This window comes from Lemur catta, chromosome 5, assembly GCF_020740605.2.
Source record: "Lemur catta isolate mLemCat1 chromosome 5, mLemCat1.pri, whole genome shotgun sequence".
Classification (NCBI taxonomy): domain Eukaryota; kingdom Metazoa; phylum Chordata; class Mammalia; order Primates; family Lemuridae; genus Lemur; species Lemur catta.
The window spans coordinates 12,977,532-12,983,651 of record NC_059132.1 but is presented as its reverse complement, the minus strand read 5'-3'; the positions used below and the strand labels follow the sequence as shown (position 1 = coordinate 12,983,651).

Below are 6,120 nucleotides of genomic sequence, written 5' to 3'. Positions count from 1 at the left end.
CTCCATCCCCTGGACCCCTATACTCCTGCAACCCTCCGCTCTGGGTCCCGAGTTGGCTGGTGAGGACCGGGAGGTGAGGCATTAAGCAGGTTGCTGGCCTGCAGCAGAAACCTCCGGAAGTACCAGGCTGAGAAGACTACTAAGAAAGAGGGAGGCAGGAAGGGACACACCTGTCCTGGCCACAAGGCCAGAGGCCAGTCTGGCTCCCAGCCCTGAGGCCAGCCCTGGAGGGGCCCAGCCTGCAGCCCGGCTTGGCTCAGCCCACACATGGAGTCTCTGAGGCCCTGCTGTGGACCTCCTCCTTCTGGATCCTTCTCTGGGCCTGCCTTTCATGGCCTTCCTGGGTAGATGCCCAAGGGGTGAGGTGGCCAGGGCCAAGAAGAAAGCCCTGGGCCCCCTCCCCGAGTCAGGTGCCCTGAGAGCACTGTGGGGCCTGCACTTGGTGGTCAGGGAACTTAGCTGTGCCCCTTTGGCGGGACCTGGTCATGCAACCAAATGCCTCTGACCCCCACCCAGTGTGCTTGTTTGTAAACAGGGGACATAATAGTACTGCTGCCCTGCGTGTAGGTGAGGCCCTAATTTCTCCAAGCCCCTGGCCTGTAGCAAGCACCCCGGTAATGCCAGTTCCTGCACTGCTAGGTGGGGGAACAGTCGCCGGACCCTGCTCCAGGCAGGCCGAGGGCTGGCGTGGGGATTTCTCGGTGCTTTCTCAGGCTTTAAGTTTCCTGGGGGTCTTCCTTAGGTACCGACATTACCTGGGCCCCTGCTCTGTGTCTAGCAGGGAGACCCCCACACACACAAGAGTCCCAGGGACAATGTGGGTGGGGGGCTGTGGGGTCCTGAAATTCAGGGGCCCGTGTGGCCCAGGACCAGCACCCAGGGACCCTGAGCCTGGCCTCAGCACCCTCGTCGGCAGCACAAGGGTGCTGGCGTGGCCCACACAGAGCACCGCGTGGCCTTTCTGCCAAGTCACGCAGCCCTCAGCGAGTTCTCCTTACCCTCCCGGGAGTGGTCTCTGAAACACAAGAGGCGGGGCCTGCAGGCTGTGTCAGAGCGAGGTCACCAGAATGACTAGGCTGCATGACAGTGACCCAGTGGAGCCCCAAGGCCAGCGGGCCCAGGGACCCAGGCCCCTCACCTGCCCCCAACCCCAGGGCCTCTCCAGCAACTTCCAGCTTCTCAGCTACCCCGACCACCGTGGGCCCAGGGACTTCTGCAGCTCACCCCCCCCCACCGGCCCGCTTTGGCCTGGCCTTTCCACGGCCATCGGTGGGCGTTTCCTGCCCCCTGAATAGATAAAGAAAAGGGAAGCGAAAGAAGCTCAACCTGTGGGCTCTGGGACAGCTGGCAAATCGTTTCATTATCACCGGTCTTAAAAATGATACACACTTGGAGTAAAAAACGCCAAAGCCAGAGAAGCACGTCCACGGGACGGTGCAAGTCTGCTAAGACTCTCTAAGGAGGAGGGAAGCCCTGCAGTCCTGCGGTCCTTCAGTGAGCACGTGTTGAGCACGTCCCCTGTGCCAAGCCCCCTGCAGAGCCCTCCACTTGCGTTCCTCCCTCCGTAACACATGCTGGGCATCAAGACACTCCTCTGGGCTAGTGGTCTGTGGCTCTCACTGTACATCGGGACCCTCAGACAATTTCAAAAGGCCCCATGCCCAGGCCTTCTCTGGGTGAGTTAGCCAGGAGTGCTGGAGGTAAGTAGGACCCAGGTGGCAGGATTTGCAGAAGGTCCCAGGTGTGGTGCCTGGGCTGTCAACACTGCCCTGGGCTTCTCCTAGCAGCTGGCCCCTCGTGTGGCCCGTGGGGTGGAAACGAATGTTGCCAGGGGTCACTGTGTCTAAATCTCACAGCGCTGCTTTCGGTCTGAGAAAATGGAACAACAAAAAAGTTAGGGAAATACCCCTTTATTTTAATCACGTCCTAGTCGCCCTCTCTCTCCTTGGGCAGATTACTGTGGTGGCCTGTCCTGCGGAGAGCTGACCCTGGCTTTCCTGGAGCAGGGAAGCCCAGGTGTCACCTGCTCATTTCCTCAGAAGGGGTTTTGTAAACGTTTACCCCCATTGTGGAATTTGGTGTTTTGACAATTTAGTAGCTCACTAACATATTGTGTGTGTTTGTCTGTGTGTGTGTGTGTTTGTGTGTGTGTTTGTGTTTGTGCGTCTCTGTGTGTCCGTGTCTATACGTGTGTCTGTGTGTGTGTGTGTCTGCGTGTGCATCACCTAAATGACTCTTATAGGACATTGTTACCCCTCCCCCAGCCCCCAGGGGAGGCACAGATTTAGAGGCCCAGGAAGTTAAGGCGGTGGGTGGCACGGTGACTCTGTGCTCTCTGCCCTTTAGGCCTGGTACACCTGCCCGCCAGGAGCAGCCCCCTGTGCCCTGGGCTTCCCACTTGCTGAGCCTGGCTCCCCACGGGCCCCTAGACCAACAGCTGTGACCTACAGCCAGCTCTTTACCTCTCTGGGCTGCAGGTACTGGGGGTTAAAATAGGGATCATGACACTCAGCAGTGGGCTCCGTGCTTATTGCGTGTCACCGTGCTGAGGACTTTGCCCTGTGAACTCATCTCTTCACGCTGCCAAATGCAGCGAGTCCTGCTACCCGGGTGACATGCACGCCCACCCTGCCTGGCTCTGCCCACAGCCTCCAGGGCTCCCGCTTCGCTTGGAGAAGCCCAAATTCTCTCAGTGGCCTGTGAAGACCACGGCTCCCTCCCACTCTCTCCCCACACTCATTCTGCTCCCTTCACACTGGCCTCACCCCTCTCTCTCCCCCTCCTTCCTGCATTCATTCTTCCTTCCTCTCTCTCTTCTTTCACAAGTATGTTTTTATTGTCCAGATACATCAGATTCTCAAACCAAGGTTTTCATTTATCTGTATTTTCTCTCTACTTACTTTCTATTCTCTGCCAACCTTTTCAGAGAAAGAATAAATTGTCTGCTCACTTCACTCACATTAAGTGGGCTGTTCTTCCTTTGCCCAGCATTCTTGTATGTCTAGGATAAAATCACGATATTAAATACACTGTACTTTTGCCATGCTAATTTTTTCTTTTTCTTTTTTTTTTTTATTACTCTCACACTTACTTAGGTCTCATTCAAAGACCTCACTAATGAAGTAAAATTCCGAAGTGACTTTCTCTTTCTGCTGCCTCTGGCTTTCCAAGCACACTTACTACCTTAGCAAGCCTTCACCAGTCCCACATGACCTGGACTTTGTTCCAGGATTCTGAGAATAAAGACTACATGTCCTCGAGAAGTTTACACGGAAGCAGAGAGCCCACTATAAGGATGAACATAAACTGACACTGATCCTACACAGGGGAGGTAGATACAGAGTGCTCTATTTCAACTGAAGGCCTTCGAGCCAGGTGTAATCTGAACCTCAGACTGAACCTTGAACTCTGCCTCCTGCGGCTTCCTGGCCAGGAGTTTGTGCAGAGAACTCTGCACTGAGATTGTCCAAAGCCACAGGGGAAAAAGTGGAAAATTCACCATTGCAATTGCCGGAAAGAGCAATTTATAGCTTTTTTTTCTTCCTTAAGCTCCTAATTTAACTTCATACTTATTCCTGAATCTTGGCTGAACTCCTTAGGCTTAACCTATTGGCCTCAAAGCTACTGGTCAGTTGCATTACCCACCTACCTCCTCATTACTTATTTTAGTATTCAGTTATATACTCTTGTTTGGAATTAACATGTTGAATACCTCTCCACTCCGCTCCATTCATATAAACACACATAATCACACTAAAAACCACAACAGAAGAAATACCAAGAAGAGGCCAACCCAGCATCAACAGGTATTCCTATTACTGAAGTAAAACTAATGATCTTACTTGCAGCCAAAAAACTTTACACCAAAAACTGAATTCTATCTAGACATACTAACATCAAGTATTTATTTATAAGTTTTTGACATAATATTGACCATGGTTATTTTAACTATCTTTTTTGTTAATACCCACTATTGACATGTAAAAAAAAAGTAAGTTGAATTTCTCTTAGATTAAAGTTCCATTAATATTGCAAATGTTTTCAAATAATAGTTATTAATAGACAGATTAAATAAAATACTGCATCACCATAAAAACTGGGACCTTGAACTCAATTAAAAAAATAGACTTATTGAGGAACATTTTAAACATTGTAAAATTCACCCTATTAAAGTATACAATTCAATTATGTTTTTGGTAACTTTGCCAGGTAGAACAACCATCACCATAAATCAATTTTAGAACATTTTCATGGTTCCTCAGTAAGACTCCCTCATAATACCCATATGTTGATAATCATGTTTCTGCTCTAGGCCTGAGCTATTGATCTATTTACCGTCCCTCTAAATTTGCCTTTTCTAAACATTTCATATAAGCGGAATAAGACAAAATGTAGTCTCTTCTGTCTGACTTCTTTCACTTATCATACCATCTTGGAGGTTCATCCATATGGAAGCAAGTGTCAGTGGCTTGTTTCTTTTTAGCGTTGCATAGTGTTCCAGTGTATACCACATTTTGCCTATCCATTCATCAGTAGATGGACATTTAGGCTGTTTCCAGTTTGGGCCTGTTATAAATAATGTTGCTAAGAACACTGACTCTCAAATCCTTGTATAGATATATGCTTTCATTTCTTTTGGGTAGATACCTAGGAGTGGAATTGCTGGGTCATATGGTAATTTTATGTTTAACTTTTTGAGAAACCTTAAAACTGTTTTCCAAAAAGGCTACACCATTTTGTATTCTCACCCACAGTGAATGAGGGTTCTTGTCTTAGTCCATTTTCTGATGCTATAACAGAATATCACAGTCTGGGTAATTTATAAAGAAAACAAATTCATCTGTCTCATGGTTCTGGAGGCTGGGAAGTCCAAGATAGAGGGGCGACATCTCCAGAGGGACTTTTTGCAATGACATAACATGGTGGAAGATGTCACATGGGGAGCAAGTACGTGAGACAGAGAGAGAGGATGGGGATCAAACTTCATTCTTTTATCAGGAGCCCACTCCCACAATAACTAACCCACTCCCGCAATAACAGCATTAATCCATTCATGAGGGCAAAACCCTCTTAAAGGTTCCACCATTTAATGCTGTCACAATGACAATTAAATTTCAACATGAGTTTTGGAGGGGACATTCAAACCATAACAGTTCTGTTTCTCCACATCCTAGCCAATGTCGTTATTAGCTGTCTTTTTTATTATAGTCATTCTACAACCACAAGTAGTACCTCATTGTGGTTTTGATATGCATTTCCCCAATGACTAATGCTGCTGAGCTTCTGTTCACGTGCTTATTAGCTATCGATATATCTTCTTTGGAGAAATATCTGTTCACATCTTTTGCTCCTTTTTTGATTGTGGTGTCTTCCTGTTAGTAAGTTGTAGAAGTTCTTTGCAAATACTGGAAATGAGTTCTTTATTAGAATTGCAAATATTTTTTCCTAGTCTGTTGCTTCTCTTTTCATTTTCTTAATGGTAGCTTTTTCAGCTTTATTGAGGTGTAACTGACAAATACAATTATATAAATATAAGTTGTACCATAACCCTAACCCTTATTCATCCTCCATAAATACAAAAGTGTGTACCCTTTGACCAGCATCTCCCCAAGTCCCCCACCCCCAGCCCTTTGTAACCAGCATCCTACCCTCTGGTTTTATGAGTTCCACTTTTAAAAATTCCACATATAAGTGAGATCATGTTCTGTGTCTGGCTTATTTCCCTGAGCATAATGGTCACATATGAACATCATTATACCCACCACATAGACTCAACAATTGTTAATGTTTGGGTGTATTTAATTAATTTATTTGTGTGTGTATGTTATTTCCAGGACCATTTGAGAGCAAGTTGCCAACACCATGACACTTTTCTACCAAATACTTCAGCAGGTATATATTAAGAACAGGATAGTCCCTTAAAGACCACTGAAGTTAATGATTCCATAATATCACCTAATATCCAGTCCATATTCAGAATTCTCTTGTCCCACAGAGGGTACTATCAAGTTTTTGGATTTTTACCAATTTGACAGATAAGAAATAATCTCTCAAGCATAGTTATAATTTTCTTGGCTCCTATTATGATTAAGAAAGACCATCTTTTTTCATGTTTAGAAG

The 6,120-nt window shown here is 46.8% G+C and overlaps 1 pseudogene; it reads left to right on the top strand.

The window, feature by feature from the left end:
* Positions 1-1,080: 1,080 nt before the first annotated feature.
* LOC123638743 lies at positions 1,081-3,953 on the top strand (annotated as a pseudogene).
* The last annotated feature ends 2,167 nt before the right edge of the window (positions 3,954-6,120 follow it).